Raw genomic sequence first — 18,893 nt, forward strand, 5'->3', positions numbered from 1 at the left:
CATGGCCAGCCCCAAAGGATGGGGGGCAGCAGGAAGGCGCGCGACGCCTTCCCGCTACTCTCCAACCCGGGTTGGAGGCTGGCGGGGGGGAAAGCAGCGCTTCCCCCATTGCCAGCCCCAGAGGATGGGGGGCAGCAGGAAGGCGCGCGACGCCTTCCTGCTACTCTCCATCCTGGCATTGAGGCTGGCGGGGGGGGAAAGCAGCGCTTCCCCCTCGCCAGCCCCAGAGGATGGGGGGCAGCAGGAAGGCGCGCGACGCATTCCTGCTACTCTCCATCCCGGCATTGAGGCTGGCGGGGGGAAAGCAGCCCTTCCCCCTTGCCAGCCCCAGAGGATGGGGGGCAGCAGGAAGGCGCGCGACGCCTTCCTGCTACTCTCCATCCCGGCATTGAGGCTGGCGGGGGGAAAAGCAGCGCTTCCCCCTCGCCAGCCCCAAAGGATGGGGGGCAGCAGGAAGGCGCGCGACGCCTTCCTGCTACTCTCCATCCCGGCATTGAGGCTGGCGGGGGAAAAGCAGCGCTTCCCCCCTCACCAGCCCCAGAGGATGGGGGGCAGCAGGAAGGCGCGCGACGCCTTCCTGCTACTCTCCATTCCGGCATTGAGGCTGGCGGGGGGAAAAGCAGCGCTTCCCCCCTCACCAGCCCCAGAGGATGGGGGGCAGCAGGAAGGCGCGCGACGCCTTCCTGCTACTCTCCATCCCGGCATTGAGGCTGGCGGGGGGGAAAGCAGCGCTTCCCCCCTCGCCAGCCCCAAAGGATGGGGGGCAGCAGGAAGGCGCGCGACGCCTTCCTGCTACTCTCCATCCCGGCATTGAGGCTGGCGGGGGGGGGAAGCAGAGCTTCCCCCATAGCCAGCCCCAGAGGATGGGGGGCAGCGGGAAGGCGTGCGACGTCATCCCACTACTCTCCAACCCTCCTGTGGGCTTTTGCGGGAGATGGGGGAATTCCCCCACCTCCTGCAAAAGCAAGCAAAAGCCGCACGCTCTTTACAGGGGCTCTGCGGCTTCTGCTGCCTTTTCTAGGAGGTGGGGGAATTCCCCCACCTCGTAGAAAAGGCAGCAGGAGCTGTTAACCCTTTGAAGAGCGCGCTGCTCTTGGGGGCTTTTCCCCGAGGAGGGAGAAGGGACTGGCTGGCTGAGTCCGTCCCTTCTCCCTCCTGTGGGCTTTTGCGGGAGATGGGGGAATTCCCCCACCTCCCGCAAAAGGAGGCAAAAGCCGCACTCTCTTTAAAGGGGCTCCCTGGCTTCTGCTGCCTTTTCTAGGAGGTGGGGGAATTCCCCCACCTCGTAGAAAAGGCAGCAGGAGCCACGAACCCTTTGAAGAGCGCGCTGCTCTTGGGGGCTTTTCCCCGAGGAGGGAGAAGGGACTGACTGGCCATTTCAGTCCCTTTTCCCTCCTGGTCGAAAAGCCCTTAGGAGTCGCGCACGGCTCCTATGGGCTTTTGCGGGAGGTGGGGGAATTCCCCCACCTCCCACAAAAGCAGGGAGAAGGTCTTGGAGTAGCGCACAGGCTGCGTGAAGCCTGTCCGCTGCTCCCAGAGCTGCGGGGGGGGGGGAATAGTATTTTTTTCCCTGATTTCCCCCCCTGAAAACTAGGTGCGTCCTATGGGCCGGTGCGTCCAATAGGGCGAAAAATACGGTAATCATGGGACATTAATGCAGCTCTGAGATTACAAGAAATCCATCCCCATCACATGAAGATCATAGTTGAGTAGGAAGAAATGACAATTGTGTAAATCAATCAAGTAATTCAATCCTTTATCTGAGGCCAGAAATACAAATTATCTCCAAAAAATCCCTGCATCCCCTCTCCATCTATTCTATACAATATCTAATAATGTGAACCACATAACATGGCATTATCACACTATGAATTTCGCCTCCTCTACCATTCCCAGGTTAATATTGTGGTGACAGTGAAATTCATAGTGTGATGATGCCATATTATTATGTTTTTCTAACTACACTTTACTGGACTAAAATGAGATAAGGTGATGTGGGGCTGTTATTTGCAGTAATGTGTGAGTAGACTAGGCAGCTTGTTGGCTCCTTTGACAAAATCCATAATCTGTTTAGAAACACAGAATGTGAGCCAGCCACGGCTAAATCTCTACCCTACTCTTGCCATGGACTCAGCTCAAAGAGCCACTACTCAACCCAGATGTTCTGACTTCTTTTTGCTTAGAGCCAGCTACAATCTGACCACAAGTGAATACCTCCTTTTTTAATAAAAATAGAAACTACAAACCTATTCTCCCTTTCAGTCCCCAGCACATCATATGTGGAATGCATAAACCAGCCATTTATAGCTCATTAAGAAAGAAAGCTCTCTGTATTCTTTAAATAGGAGCACTCCAAGATGAAGTACAAGGCTAAAGTGAGCTCTTGTCTTTGTTGCTAGGGAGTTTTCCATCACAGGGAAGAACTGCTGTTGGGGAAATTATATAGCCCAGCAATTCAAGGCTAACTGAGTGCACTTCATCCTCTGTGAGTGAGTGCTGCCTAATGCAGAACTTTAGCAGGAGGATAAGCACCATCACGTGTGATCTCCATTGTGAGCTTTAATGGAGATTAAGTACTAAATAGGCATTTAAATGCCCCCTCTTTAAGAGTGCTGTAGAACAGAGAGCAGCACAGAACATGAAGAGCTCAAGATCAGGCCTCAAAGACATTGCAGGAAATATTTTTGCAATTAAAAGAGTTAATTGCGTATAAAGAAATTTGGCCAAAGACAGAGGGGCCACATGGATTTGCAGGTACAAGGTCAACCGAGCCAGTTGCTATGGTGATGGCCCAGTGCCCTGACTCTATGTGTGATTAATGTATGTCAGCTAATTCAGTTGTCAGAGTCAGTCATCCTGAATCTGTTAGTTGTCCAGTGTTACGTCTTAGATTTTTGGAGTTAATTTCGAGCAACAGAGATACTTTCTACTTGTATGTATCTGTATATATCTGTATCTACGTCCAGATCTGTTTTACTGAGTCTGTATCTTCTGCAACAATAAACTATTTGGACCTTATTCTGTTTCTGTGTGGTTGCTGGTACTGCAGGCAAGATCCACCACATGTGCATCATATAAGCAGATTCCCAAATAGATCTCTCTGCATTTTAGCCTGATCCAAATAAGCATTTTTGCATAAGATCCACAAATGTTGTTCATGTCGCATTCAATATGCAAAAAATATCCAGTAATCTTCAGGTGCACATATGTGTGGCACAACACCTTTCAACCTGAACTCTTGCCTTTCTAGAAGCTGAAATTTCTACAGTGGTACAAAAGTTTATGCAAACTGGAAGGGAGAAGAGGGACAGACTAATGATAGTTGGAGTTAATGGTACTCTTATGTGAAAACAAGAACCCTTCTGAATCAGACCAAAGGCAATCACATGCCTATGGGAAGCCAAACATGGCTTGGATCCAGTAAAGGCTTCTGTAAATAGAAGCGTGTGGAGGTGGTTTTTGCCATATCCCCCCTCCCCTGCAAAGCCACTACATAAACTCCCAAGGGCTCCCCAACCCTACAGAACACAATTTCAGGATGAAGGAGAAACTAGAACAGGGAATGGCCATAAGATGCCTAATCACCCTTCCTTTTACCAAGCTTATCAGACTCTCCCCATAACATATCCCCCCTAGCATTAACTACCACCTTAAGGGTACCCTCTCACCCACCCCGTAACACTTTCCAGGCACATAATTCAGTATCTCACCAGAGAAACAGGGAGAGGAAGAATATTTCCAAGTCCCTTCTCTCTCACTTAAGACTTTCCTTCTTATTTCAACACCCTGGTGATTTAGAACCCTGAGACTGTAAGACAAAGATTTTTTAAAAATTAAAAGAAGTTTTTTTAAAAAATAAAAGGCACTTATATGATCTGATCTACAGGAACAAATTCCAAAACAACTCCATCTTTCAGGAAAAACCCCCACATTCCATAGTCATTCTTCTCTCCTTATGGCAAAGTTTCTAGCCCTCATGGCAAAGGGGGACTGGTAAACTATCCTTGAATCCAATTTGTTGAAGAGTGGAATAAACATAAGGAACTAAATAAATGACAGTGTGCTTGAAGTATCTGGTGAAATTTCTAAAGCTGATGTGATCAAGGGAGTAGGCCTTCATTCCCCAGCCCTTGTGATGACCAACAGCAGTGAAGAAATTGTGGAAAGTAAGCCAATATATGAATATCTTCATGACTTATATGGTCCCTTGCCTCAGCTTTTTAGTGCAACATCTGAGTTATTTTGGTTTGGATTAAAAAACAAAAACCCTCCTGTTTCTGCAGCCTTCTGGCATCTCCTTGTTAGCAGTCAACAGTCAACTGAATGGTGTGGTTTCCTCAGGCAGTCCCCACTAGACTTCATTTTCTCTGCCTTTACCTTTCCACGTGAAGTACAAGAGCAGCACCAGGCCTCAGGCAGCCAGGTTTATAGAAAATGTCTCTCCCTGACACACTGGCTCCACACTGATCTAAGGAAAGGACTGCTTAATATACCCCTGTCAAAAGCTGACAAAATTTACCATGTGGAAACATGTTACCTGCAGCCCTGAGAGAGAGAGACGGGCTGCCTCAGACTAGCTTTTAATAAACCTCAGAGAATTGGAACTAAGAAAAGGTAATGGAAGCTTGCTAGGGAACAATTAAGAGAAAGAACTGAAAGGGCTTCAATCCAGAGAACAACTAAATTGCCTTCATTCAGTGATTTCTCTTACTGGGTGAAGTATAATAATGGTAGTATCATTCAACATATAAATGCCGCCCAATTTGAGGGACGCGGTGCTCGAGGGGTCTTGCGACTGAATTAGCCCTTTTAACCAACACTGTAATGAGAGCTTAAAAGAGCACCAAAAATTGCCTTGGAGTAGTTCTGAGCACAGGTGCGCCAGCTTCCCATCTGCACTTTCCATAATTGGCAATAATAACACACCTCATAATGCATTACTGGCTTATCCCCCACACCCCTGAATAACAAATGTATCAAATGGTTCTAATGCAGGCATCAACCAGATTTCATTAGAAGAAATCATGAAGGGACTATAGGAGATCTCATTTTAGCCTGATGGGGCAGCCGAACGAGTTGGTTAAGCTCCTTCCCTCAGTTTCTCACCTTATAAGAAGATAAAAGAATTACTAACATCTCCTGCTCACAAGCTCACGCTCTCTCTTCTTCTTCTTCTTCTTCTTCTTCTTCTTCTTCTTCTTCTTCTTGGCTAAACAACATAGAGCTGGCAACCCAATAAATAATTTTGATGGGCTTGTAACTGCCACAATCAATTAATCAACCAATATATATTTTAATGTACCAAGGATTTTGTGTGTGTGTTGCAGTGATGATGAAGCTTCTGACAGTTATTAACTGAGCTGCCTTACAGTGCAATTTCCAATATGTCTCCTCGGAGGTAAGTTCCATGGAGTTTGGTGAGGCTTACACCCACCTACTTAGGTTTAAGACCACACACCCCAAAATCACTGAGGAAAGACAGAAGGGCTGAAATTGGCTGTACTGCTTTGAACCTACAAATGTACGGAAAGGTCCAAGAGACCAACAGATTCTGTAGAAAGAGGAGTCAGATTTCATTTCATTCATGATATCATTTACAAGCCACTTTTAAGGGGACAACTCACACAAGGAAGATAGCAACAACTAAAACATTCAATATATAAAAAATAAAATATGTTTAAAATCCAACAATTAATTTTTTCATTTACTGCCTTTACATCCCACCTTTTTCTCCAAGGTGTTAAAAGTGGCATACATGGTTGATTGGAGATAAAAGCAGGCCTAGGAAGTCCAGATTGCTCTCCCCTTCCTTGTTTTAGCAAATAACACCTCTGAGCTGACTTATTTTAGGAGACAAAGTTGCATTGCTTCAGTGTGCTCCTTAATGCATTTCCTGCACAATCTTATAATGTACATGTATATTTAGATGTAAGTCTCACTGAGTTCCACAGAGCTTAGTCCCAGCTAAATGGATATAGGATATGCATTCAGCACCTTCCTATGGTCCCACCTCCGGTCCACTGCTTCTAAATCCAGAATGCTGTTATCTTTATGTAGAAGAAAACAGCAGCATAGCAAAGAAGATACTGTATATTGTTGGGACCCTGACAGGAGGCACTTCCCCAGGATCCGTAGCAATATTTCCAACAGAGAAGCATGCCAAAAATCTCCCCAATGTAACCATGCATGGAAGCACAAATCTGCATGACAAGAAGGAATCACCAAAATGATGTTACACCACTCTATCAGACACACAATCTGCAAGTGCCCTGAATGATGTGAGCCATTGTGAGGTGCCCACTGTGACTTATGTACTCCAGGCATACCATGTATGGACATAACATGTAAACAATAACTCTTTCAGCAAGAAATGCAGAGGTGATGGAGGACAGACAGAATAACAGACAGACAGCTCCACTACTCACTTGGGCAATAGCATGTCATGGATGGGCAAGCCTCCATTGTCCATGGAGCTCCACAAATTTTCATCTGGGAGGATACTGGACCATATTATTGCTCTGCTAAAAAACAGGATGCAATTTAAAGTTCTCTTCTTTCAAAACTTTACTAAGTAATATTTTACAGTTTCATGGAGTGACATCAGAAAGAGGCAACATAGACATTAAATTATGTATTATTTTTATGGTAGCTCTCTGGTCCCTGAATATAAAAGGAAATCTGAACAAGGCCATAAAACAATAATTACCTGCAAAAACTAACAAATCATAGTCATTTCAGAGGGAAAACAGCTAATGAAATGTCAAATGGTTCCTGTTCACTAGACTCACACCCAAAGGGTTATTGCAGAATAATTTCCTGCAAAATCTATGTGCACAATGAAATATTTAGTGTAGTATCTAAGAAATGTGGAGGAAATGATACTCCCCCCCCCCCATTATAAACAATAGAATCATAGGGTGAGAAAGTGTGTCGGATGTCTTCTGCTCCAACCATTCAGTGCAGGATAGAACTTCAATGTCCCTAGAAAATTGCTGTTCAGCCTTCATTTAAAGATTTCCAGCAAAGGAGATCCCATCATCTTGCAAAACAACCATTCCATTGTCAAATTTATCTCACTGAAAGCTTGCCCTAACATTTAACAAACAGCTGTTTCCCTGAAATTATCACCTGTTGGTTCTAGTTTAATTCCAGAAACACCATAACAGAAAAGCATGTAAACAGGCAAAATAGGGTAACACATTTTAATGTGGAAAGAGTTTTCTTTTGTGATGAAAGGTATTTAAACATGCTGTAAAAAAAGCCAGGAGGAATTCCATAATGGCTGCCTTGTAAATGTACTTACCACACTGAAAAGTGACATGTAAGGGTGGACAAATCTGACAATATCGATGTCAGAGGGACTAGAATGCACTTTTATTTCCCCTGGAAATCCCCCAGAGTCCTAGATTGAACCCTTCAAATTACACTTGGTGGATCCTTAAATTCCCAGAGAATCCAAAATGGGAGTTCTTTAATGTATATTTGAAAAATAATTACAGTAGTTTAAACTCTGTCGCAGAATTCGCATAATTTCAGTAGTAGCTTTAAGAAAGGCATCAGATCTAAGATAAATTAAGGATTAGTCAAATTAGGATAAAAGTGTGTATTGGCAACACGCAATATATAATCAAAGTAAGGAATGGACGGGAAGTCGGGTCTATAGTTCAAAGACCAATTTTTGCTTTATTGTTTTGTAAATAATATTGTGTTCATTTTCATTTGTATTTCTGTTTTTTTTCTTCTTCTTCTTTTCTTTTTTCTTCTCGGTGTATCAACAAAAAATCAAACAAAGAATTTATATTTTAAAAAAACTTCCCAGAAAAACAGCACCTGTTCTCATCAAGGGGTCCCTTAGCTGGGTGCAGATCTTGCCTATTCTTCCTTCTTTTCCCAGTTGACCACTGCAGTCTTTCACCTCTCTTCATATCTTTCCACAAGTTAGCTGGTTTCCCCCCCTGCTCCAGCCCATCCACTCCTTCTCCCTCCCTCCCCCTTCTTTTAATGTCTCTCTTTCCCCCTGTCTAGTCTCTCCTGACCACACCCCCACACTCTGTGTAGCTGCCTTGATAGGACTGCAGACTGTGGGGGAACATTGTGGCACATCTCACACTGGGTTTCTCTCCGTTTCACATTTTTCAAAACAAAAGTTCAGTTCTCCCCATTTCCTCATCAGATTCTTTTCACTCCTCGTGAAAATGTTTCAGCTATTTACTATGCATTTCTCCTAAAAGACACATCTATGTATGCAACTTCACATCACGTACGCATTTTCACAAACCATTTCCTCTCATGTAACATAATTTTGTTTGTTATTTTCACTAATATGTGCATTTTGTGCACTCGCTCCTCTAACTAGGCATCTTTGTACCCATTTTTGGCTAGAGAATTTTCATCACAAAGTATGATGAAGTGTGAATTTCAAAGGCTAGCTCTGCTTCAGTTTGTGTGTTGTTCTGGGAAATGCAAGCCAAACTAAACCAAACAAAACCAAAAACGTTTCCCATCACTGAACATGTATATTCACATAAATATTTTCTCTCTTTCTCTCTCTCTCTGTCTCTCTCTCTCACACACACACAAGCTCTAAAATTCACAAATGTAAGACCATATGAAACTCTTATGACAAGACTGGACTTGTATTCCTAGTTTCCACAGTTAAAGTGATATGCCACTGAAATTTAGACACTGAATCACATTCAACACATTCGGTAAGCAAGCACGACTTTGGCATTCCATTCACAATTTCATAAGCTAAAAATTATACAAAAAGTAGACTGGGCACATTTACTGTGTGTAACATCCCTGAAATGGTTACCAAGGGAACCAGCTAGAAGCAGATTGGTAAATCAAATCTAGACACTTTAACTTAAAAGTCAAAAGGTAAAGTAGACACCTTGGGGCCAAGAATATAAGAATTTCTATACAGGGTCAGATCAATGGTCAATCAAGCCTAGTATATTACTTCTCCAGATGCTCCAATAAGCACCATTGTGCTCTGCTCTTGTAGAATCACCTGTATTCTGAAAAATGTGTGCCTTCATGTAATGTTTACAACCCAGCACCTCTGGAAATGCATGAACAAATATTACAATTATTACATTCATTTTATCCTTTGTGAACCAGTCCCCATATCAAATGCTGGTGTCCAAAGAGTCCCTCCGTCTGGTTCTGCCAAGGCCCCAGTTGCTAAAAACCCTCCTCATAGCTGCTCCTATATTAATATTGAATGGAAGATTGGAGGCCAGTGGAAAAATATAGGCTAAGGTTCCCTTCCAAGCCAGGGCCTCACCTGGGATAGAGGCATTAACATGTCCAAAGGTGTTGGTGGCCCATCTAAGAGGAATCTTTAGGCCTGGGCAGACAGAGGTTGCCAGGGTAACTGGGTGTGAAATGACAGGATAAGAGAGTCTTTAGTAAGGAATGCTGGGAAGAAGGAGAGAACAAACAGAGATCCGTCTTGGGCAGATCAGCTGAAGGCAGATGGCAGAGATGCCTTTGACTCCAGTGCTGCATTGCTATGGGGGGAAAGCCCTGCTTGATATGACAATGCTGTAAGATCTGAATTCCATGTAGACTGGAGGTGTAAATATGTGAATAAATCATCTTTCTTAAAGCTATGACAGTCTCTGTCATATCTTCAGTTCTCCTAAGCACAAACCCTGGGTGAGTACCTGAAACCCCCTAGAATCTTGCTACCACTTGGGAGAGGATGGGGGTGGCACCCAACTTTTTCAACATTATTATTATTATTATTATTATTATTATTATTATTAAAGCTGCAGCTTTACTTTAAATAAATGTACAAGATGGGGGATACCGAGAAGTCTAAAGCATTGGTACCTAGAATCTGAAACACCTTCTGATCTATTCAGTTCTTTCTCCTCTTTATTTTTCCTGGAGGCAACTTTGAAGAATGGGGAAGGATTGTTTAATGAGGGCAATGAACTACTGAAATGTCACTTAAGTATCAGGACACATTACCACTAGGGAGTGTTAGCAGCATCTGTGCACCATTTCCGTGCTCAGACGTGCCATTTAAAAATAACTATGTTTACCTTTTTTATGCCGAAGCTAATTTATTTGCAGTAAGGGTTCTTGCAATGTGCTGAGCAGACAAGAAGTCAAATTAAGGAGAAGCTGATGGTTTCTACTGCAGACAGTGAAACCTAAAGACCATATTGTGACTACAAGCAACAGTCGTTGTTCCATCAGAAGAGAATATGCAAAGCCGCAAAATAGATGGAGGAGAGTTCTCTGACCACTGAGTTAGGTCCCTGTGGCAAATACTTTAACAGATACTGGCCACAAGCAAGCTGCACACAATAGTTGCCCTGGTGCATAATGTGTGGTGGTAAGGTGATTTCACAATGCACAATGCCATGAGCTGAATGTGCCCTCTAGGACATGCCTCTCAGCATCTTCTGTGGTGCACAGGTGTGTCATTCTGTGCCAGATGCTCAAAGCTACCGGTAATTGGCAGACAATTCAGTGTGGGAAATGTTCCATGAAGGTAGACAATTCAAAACTACTCTGCGCTATTCCACACCTAGGTATGTATTGGCTAATGTTGTGCTGCAAAGCCATTATTGTATACATCTGTAAGCTCCATCATATTGTTGTTTCGTTACTCCCTTGCACCTTACCAAAAGCTTATGCATCTCCTTCAAATCAAAATAAATATTGAGATTGGATATTATTGGATGTAAAATAAGGAGACCAAACATATTGAATACAGTCCTTGGCATGTGTTTGAGCAACTAAAGGATTTCCGGAGAGTTTTCGACATCAAATATTTTATATTGTGAAAGCTATGTTAGTCTTCTATAATAAAGATAAAGACATGCTGGATGGCACCTTGAGTCTAACTTTTTAGAAGCTTCATATTGTAAAATGGCATAAGCCTATGTAAGTGACAGCCTACTTTATCAGATGTTCCAGTTCAGCATCTGATGAAGTAGCCTGTCGCCTATGAATACTTATGCTATTTTACAGTAAAAAAGCTTCTTTAACTTTGAAGGTACAATGTGTTCAATAACAAGCATTCAATCAAATATTTCAGTACCAGATATTTAATATACAAAATTCTCCCAAGGGAGGAATTTTTAGGAGGATTTCTGAGAACAAAGGGTGGTATCCAACTCTCCTGTTCCTATGCTAGCAGAACTGAAGGTTACCCTCCTCTCCTCTTCCTTGCAACACCCTCTACATTCTCAAAATCTGTAAGGGTTGGCGAGCCGGCAGAAAGAGGAAAGGAAATGGCAGTGCTGCTGCACCAGCAGAACTCTCCTGGCACTGCTTTGGAGACAACCCAATGCCATTTCATGGCTGTTTCTTTCATCTGTGATATGTTGGTTAGGCAGAATAACCCTGTGTTGCATATCTGTCCAGACATATGGCTCACCAAGGCAGCAGTCCTGGACTCACTTTCTACACAGCAAGGCACATTGGACATAATAGAAACTAACTCCAAGTAAACTTACATGAGATTATGTTTCACGAGTCACTTTGCAAGTGACCATTTTCTTTTGTTGAAACAAATCTCCCACATATGAAAAAAAAAAAGGAACTATGAAGTGGTCCTATGTTCCCAGTTGAGTATATCAATTACAGTATTATTTATAGCAGTCCAAGGGACTTGTGTTCCACATCATTTTCACATGTATTCACTCTTGAGTCCACTCCATCCCATTGTCCCATTAAATTGGGGGGGGGGGCAGTATCAGAATCTACACAGGAGAATCACATTTAAAGACTATTTAAAACATATATTCTCTCAAACTACACATGAGGAAGTGAAAGACATGTGATGGGCAGAGATATCCTGATCCGCACATTAGCCTGGGAGGTGCAGATCATATCGGAATTCACAAAGAATCGAATTCCTCAAGCATCCCTAAGCGGTATCCATTTCAACAATGGATTCCCCAATGCCACCGTAATTTTCTTCAGCGACAAACTATTAAGGGAACTCACATGTGCAGCTGAGTATGGGGCCTGCAGCATCTTTCTTCTGAAGCTGTTGTGCTGAGTCCACAGCTGTTTGATTTGGAGGCACACTTGTGCGCCTCGCCTGTCTCTTTTGTAGACTGATTGCTTGTGACATTGTGGTGCAAGCAACACATATATAATCCCACTTTGCCAGGGAGTCAATCCCAGAAAACTAATCACAGTAATAATAAACTACCTCCATACATTCAAAACAAGAAATGCCAATACCCATGAGGTGGCTGGAATAGTAAAAGCCAAGCATGAGTAAATAGGCAACCATGCCATGGGGAAAAGCAGAAGTTTCTTTCTAACCTTAGGCCAATGGAATCTAATTAAGGCCCTGTATGGCTGCTTTTCGAATAAGATTAAACAAGCACACAAACACCCCTGAAAAATCTAGGCTGCTGGAATCTGTGCAGCATATGAAACAAATGATACAAGAGAGATGCATCTTTCCCATGTTTTACTTACTAAATTAATCTCTATCTAGTCCAATATGTAACTGGGTTTTGTATTTTATAAATCCTTTAGAAGCCTGTTTTGGCATTATACATATAAATATAAATTAAATAACAACCCTGGGCTTTTATTCCGGGGGGAACTCACTGGAATTCAGTTCCAGCACCTCCCAGGTTGGTGCCATTGTCATTCTAAGACAATGAGGGAGGTGTTCATGGTGAGCTCCAGCACCTCTTTTTCTATCAAAATAGCACTGAGAATACCAACTTCTCCAACTTAAGAAGAAATGTCTTAAAAACTGTTTTGAAGCTGCTGAAGGCTGCATCTGATAAGAAAGGCTTCTCTATTACACATTCACATCATACATTTAAAGCAATCTGAAACCACTTTTAAGTAATCATGACTTCTTCAAAAGAATTATGTAGTAGTTTGTTCAGGGGGCTGAGAGTTGTTGGAGATCCCCCTTCCCCTTCCAAAGTTACAGTTCCCAGAGTTCCCTGTGAAGAGGGGTTGATAGGTAACCAGTCTGGAAATCTGAGACTGCATTCAGATGTCTTCTAAAGGTTGTATAGTTACTTATGTCCTTGGCTCGGGAGTCACATAACTCCATAACTTCCAACATTTCTCCAATGAAAATAGGGACGTCCTAAGGAAAAGCAGGACATTCTGGGATCAAATCAGAAACTGGGATGGCTTCTGTAAATCTGGAACTGTCCCTGGAAAACAGGGTGACTTGGAGTTTCTGACATCTCCTGGTTCCCCTCTCCCCTGCCAGGTCTCTTTTACATCCTGCCCTATTCGCCATTTTGAAAACTGACTTTCCTCACACACACCCAACCCCTGTGCTGCTGCTGTGGCAGCTGCTACTTCATCTACTGTGGCTGACACCCGTAACTGTGATGAATGGTGTGCTGACAGTCCAGCATGCTTCACTGAGAAGCAAAGGCCTGAACAAAGTGAATCAAGCTTGTCTGGTGCTAGTCCTGTCAATACCTATCGGCCCATATGAAGGCCCAGGCTGATGTCTGGCTTTCGCAAAGCTGTTACCATTTTCTTTGCTGGGATCAGACTGATCATAATTCTCAAATAAATTCCTAGGCAACTGCAATAAATACACCTATCAATAATGTTGTTTCTTTCCGAGAGGTTTAAATAAAACTCTAACAACAAGACAAGACTGCTTTTTTAAACAGGCAGTGTAGAAAAAAGATGGGTCTGTTTTTTTCCACAGAGAAAAATTGGTAGCACCACTAAAATAAACACCCTCAGTATGACTTGCGACCGTCTATACCATTGTCTGACAGGAAAATTTTCCCAGCTGCACCAGCCTTAGGCTGTGTCTATGGAATGAACTCCTCTCTGAAATGTGTCTTGTTCCAGCTTTATATACATTTAGACATCCAGTTTAAAAAAATCAACTTTTTGTTAGGCTTTGAGAGGCTGATCAGGTCATTTTTAAAAACATTATAATGCTGCCAGTTATACTCTTTATGTCTTTTATGAGACTTTTTCTTCATGTTCTTACTTATTATGTTTTATGTGGCCTTGTTTCAAACCACCTTGTGGTCATTTTGGGTGAAAGGGAGTGTAGCAACCTCTCAATAATTTTAAAAATGTACATTGCCACATGTGGTGTATGTACATGGCCCAGTAGCCACATGTACGCATGGAAAGAAGCCCCAGTTAGCCATGGTTTCCACCAGTGTGCGCATATGATACACACATGCATTCCATCATGCAAATAGATATACATCAGGAATGGGGGACCTATGGACCTCCATAGTTGTTATACTGCAACTCCTAACAGCCCCAGCATCGCTAGCAATCAGCGATGATTGCAGGGAATTGCATACCCTCCAACATCCCACTGATGAAAATCATACACAACCTGGCTCCTCAACACACTTAAAAACACTCCCCTCACCAACGCCTCCCCACCTTCTCTGCAGATACATCCACCCACCTCAGTGACCTCTGTAATTCCGGGATATTCTGGTCAAATCAGGACAGTTGAGGGGTATGGAATTGTAGTTCAGCAACGTCTGGAGGACCCCAATTTCCCCATCTCTGGTGTAGACAGTGGGAAATTTCTTTCAAAGAAGTGGTGCAAATTGAAACTTGGGCGAGGCAAACACATATTTGGATTAACTAATGGATCACTTGTTCGAATATTTTCTGGTAATATTCTTATGTATTCCTTTATGGGTGGTGTTCTCTGAAGATAAAATAAGTACAGTGGTACCTCAGGTTACATACGCTTCAGGTTACAGACTCTGCTAACCCAGAAATAGTGCTTCAGGTTAAGAACTTTGCTTCAGGATGAGAACAGAAATCGTGTTCTGATGGCACGGCGGCAGTGGGAGGCCTCATTAGCTAAAGTGGTGCTTCAGGTTAAGAACAGTTTCAGGTTAAGTACGGACCTCCAGAATGAATTAAGTTCTTAACCCGAGGTACCACTGTACATTAAAATTCTCCCCAAGAAAGACAAATAATACATTCTCTTTAGGTATTGAAGACAAGGAAGCCTACTGAAGTACCACTAAATAATTCCATTTTGTAAAAACTTTGACAAGAAAGTAATGATGGTGTAATTGAAATTAACACTAGACTGAATCTCCACAGTTGGTCGTAATAGGCAGAGCAACATAATGTATGTCACAGCTGGGTTGCAGTTTGAACAATCCCTGTGCAATGTAGGTTGCATGCTTCCAGCATCACCTTTTCCCCAAGGGAATACTCATTCCCCGTCCATAAGTAACCACCAGTTATTTGTTTGTTTGTTTGTTTGTTGATTCCATAAAATTAATTCAACACTTGATTGTATAAAAACATTGAAGCGGTTTACAAAAAAGATTTTGAATGTCAGCAGCGTTTACTTACTAATAGATACCTGTTTTCTTCAAAATGATTCCCCCACTATTATAAAGATTAATGCTCCATGGCTTGAATAGCAATGCAAATCATAATTAGCTGTAATTAATTACATCACTGACTCTCCCCCTGCCCTGAAATTGCTTGCCTCTACAGTGATTCAAATGTTTCACTGCATCTGGATGAATCACTCAGACAATCGTTTTGCTACCAACACAAGGATTTGATTCTTAAAGGCCATTAGATGAGTTAAAAGAAACTCAATCACAAATCGGTCGTAAGATAATGATTTTCTTTAAAATAAACACATTCATGATTAATTTGAGCTTTTCTGCTTTCTTAGCCTTCAGGGTTCCACCCTCTACTCCCCATCCCACAATAGTCAGCTTTTCTCTCAGCCGTAAGTGTTAGCAAAGCTTTAAAAGAAGTCCAGGAGTTTACTGATTTCACATCCCTGGTCTTCCAGGGCCAAACTAGTTGTGATGTGGCAGAGCTGTGATTAAGATGACCTGTTGGTTTAGAGGCCTGAATCAGATTAGGACCCCCGCACCAGGGGAGAGGGAGTGTAATCCTTTCCCCATGCTATTTTTTCTGCTTAAAAATAGCATTTCTTCAAATTCAAATTCCCTCAAAACGGGGGAGCATATGAGAAATAGTCAGTCACCACGTCCCGTCAGTGTAAGGATTTCCACTTGCACAATGGGACTTCTTCCCTCGCCCCCGCAACACCCCTACAGACTCCCCAGATCTGTTCCAGAGTGTTGAAGAACAGATTCTCTAGAACAGATTCAGGAAGGGAATGGAGGGAGGAGAGGGCGAGAGCATCCCATGGCTCTTTTCATGTTGCAAGCCGCCTTGAGCATGTTTTGAACTGTGGAAAGGGGGCATATAAATAAAAGCATGTATGTATGTTACTTTAATAGATACTCCATATTTTATTTTATTTGGATTGTAGAGCTTTCTCAACATAGCACCATGTTTTTCTTCTCTTGTACTTGTTCTGTAAATGTCTTCCACTTCCACTATGATTCCAGCACATTGTGATCTGCTTGGATCGATCTGTGAGGAGGAGAAGGGAGCTCTGGGTGAAAAGACTTGAAGTAGGCAACTAGCCTAGATCGCGTTCTGCTCTCTTCAACTCTGGTTGGCTCTTCACACAGGGGGAAAAAACCACTATAAATAAATCAACCATTAAATCATTATAACAAAAGAAAAAACGCTATGTAAAAATCACTTAGATTTTTATTTTTATTTTCTCTCTGGTGCCGTCTGGTGTTGCATGTTTATAACACATTAAAAGCGTTGCTTTTTGACTAATGTAGCTGAGTCCTCTATGCTTCCAATTTGCCACAGGAGCCAACCACAATAAAATATTTCAGGGGGCCGAGTCCCCAGAAAGTTAATGGGTATTCCCATTCAAATGGTGGGGGTGCACTGCATCATGTTTTCGTTTATGTGGGGCGAGGCTTACCTGGGCCCCCACAATATTTTATTCAAGTTGGCACCCCTGCTTTTAGCTTTGTGCAAATTTTCACTTGGTCATGTTTCATAACTTCCTTGCTTTTTTAATGGTCGAAGCGAGAAGAGGGGTTGAGGGTGCTTCTTTCACTGAGGAAAGTTGGAGTGACTTGCTAATGTTTCATAGCATTCAGGCAGAAGTCTGTGCAAAGAGCATTTGCCTTGATGCAGAAAATCCACGTGCAAAACAGTAGAGTGGGCATGAGCAGCTGTGAGCACAAATCTACATCTGCCTACCTGTCTAAGGGATGCTTGTTGCTGTCAGATTTGCCAGCGCTGACCAGCTCTTTGAAAAGCATTGGAGATTTGAATCTCCCCTCTCTTTGATGTAGAACAGAGCTGGAAAGAGGAATGTGCATTCAGTCTCCTCTATACCTCCTGCAGTGTGTGGCTTATTCTGTTATAGATCATCACACCAATCATCTGTTCACCAATTCATTTTTTGTTCATCATCAACAGGCACCCCTAAATGGCATCTATACATGCAGAAGTCAGACTCGCTGGGCTCCTGATCCTGCGAGGAGCTCTGCTTGCTTCTTGGAAAAGAACCCCCATCCTGGATTGAGATTACTTTCTTTTGGAAGACTGCTGCAGTACAGTGTGAAGAATTTCATCCTTCATTATTCTTGGCTGCTCAGGAATTGAATCTTATGAGGAGCACTTGCCAGAGAAGTCATAATTAACATTTACTGCTTTTTTTAAAAATGGGTCTGAGCCAAGATAATTGGCCATCAAACTGTTGTGCAGAGATGTTGATCATTCAGTAGCATGAATAAGTATTTCATCCTTTTTCTGGTACAAACGGATATTATTGAGCACCGGCAGTGAGCTCTAGAGGAAAACAGAAGTGCAGACAAGGGAATTGAGGATAGGAAATTAGAGAGAGGGAAAGGCTTGTAATCATTCTTTGATTCCTTATAATTATGGTGTTAAGTCAGCATTGCCTCAAGGTGATTATTGGAGTAGCCGTTTAGCTGAAAGGCCAGTGGATTAGCGTCTCAGTATGTTATTTGGAGCATTGTGCATAATGGGCATGATAAAGCCTAATAAGATGTTTTTGATGATCTCATTGTTTTTAGCAGGAAACAGTGCTAATTTCTATACAAAAGGAGAAATAACAGGACATGAAAAGATTAAAACAAAAGGATCAACACAGCACAGAGGACTTTTCATGCTTAAAAAATAAATAAATCAGTATTTTAATTCCACATGCAATGTATGATAAAATGCAACAATCAGTATGAAAGTAAAAGAAAACTGAAAATAATAGCAAAAGAAAAGAAGAAATCTGAATCGATACAAAGGTTTAGTGAATAGGTAGAAAAGCCACTTATCCACACACCATTTAATTTATCTAAGGCTTTTGATTGTATATATATTCCTTAGATGCTAAGACTGATTTAGATACAGTGGAAAACCATGTTTCCCCGCTATGCGAATGATCTATAAAGAGCTTTGGACTTGCACCTTCATTCCTCCTCTCTTACTGCTTCTCCCCTCCTTTTTCACAGCCAAGAGAAGTTCAGAACCATGCTTGGGGATGATGGCCGTACTTGGGGAACTGTGGTTTGTTTAAACTATGGTTTCAGAACAAGCCAATAGCTGAAGCCAGAGCTTGATTGTGGCTTGTTCTCACTAGGGATGTCAGAGGAATCATTTGAAAATGAACTGTCAAACAGATTTCCTTCTGTCTACCCATTAAATCCCCACCATGGCACAGACTTTTGATGTACACACTTTTTGCTTTAGTTCTTTGCAGCAAACAGGTTTTTAACATGCACACATTTTATGTAAATAGATACATTAATTGCTTTGCAATGTATGATATTTACATATTCATTGGTGTACCAATGCTGCTCTCCCGACAGGTGCATTGGGTTTGTGTGTTTTTTTCTGAAGTGCTGTTTGTTGACTTTGTATAAGTTGTTTCATTGCTATAAGCAGCCTATATGTGTTCAGGCTGAAATATTAACAATATGTATTTAGAAGACCCATTGCTTCCCCCCCCACACACACACACACAAAAAGAGAGTTACGATTGCAGCCCTAATCTGCTT

At 42.5% G+C, this 18,893-nt stretch overlaps 1 long non-coding RNA gene across 1 annotated transcript; it reads left to right on the top strand.

Moving 5' to 3' along the window:
• Positions 1–10,408: 10,408 nt before the first annotated feature.
• Positions 10,409–17,773, top strand: LOC310674895. Its single transcript, XR_014509820.1, has 2 exons — positions 10,409–10,550; positions 17,296–17,773. It is a non-coding gene; the product is annotated as an uncharacterized lncRNA (long non-coding RNA).
• The last annotated feature ends 1,120 nt before the right edge of the window (positions 17,774–18,893 follow it).

The sequence above is a fragment of the Podarcis tiliguerta genome (genome assembly GCF_965153285.1).
Source record: "Podarcis tiliguerta genome assembly, chromosome: 3".
NCBI lineage: Eukaryota > Metazoa > Chordata > Lepidosauria > Squamata > Lacertidae > Podarcis > Podarcis tiliguerta.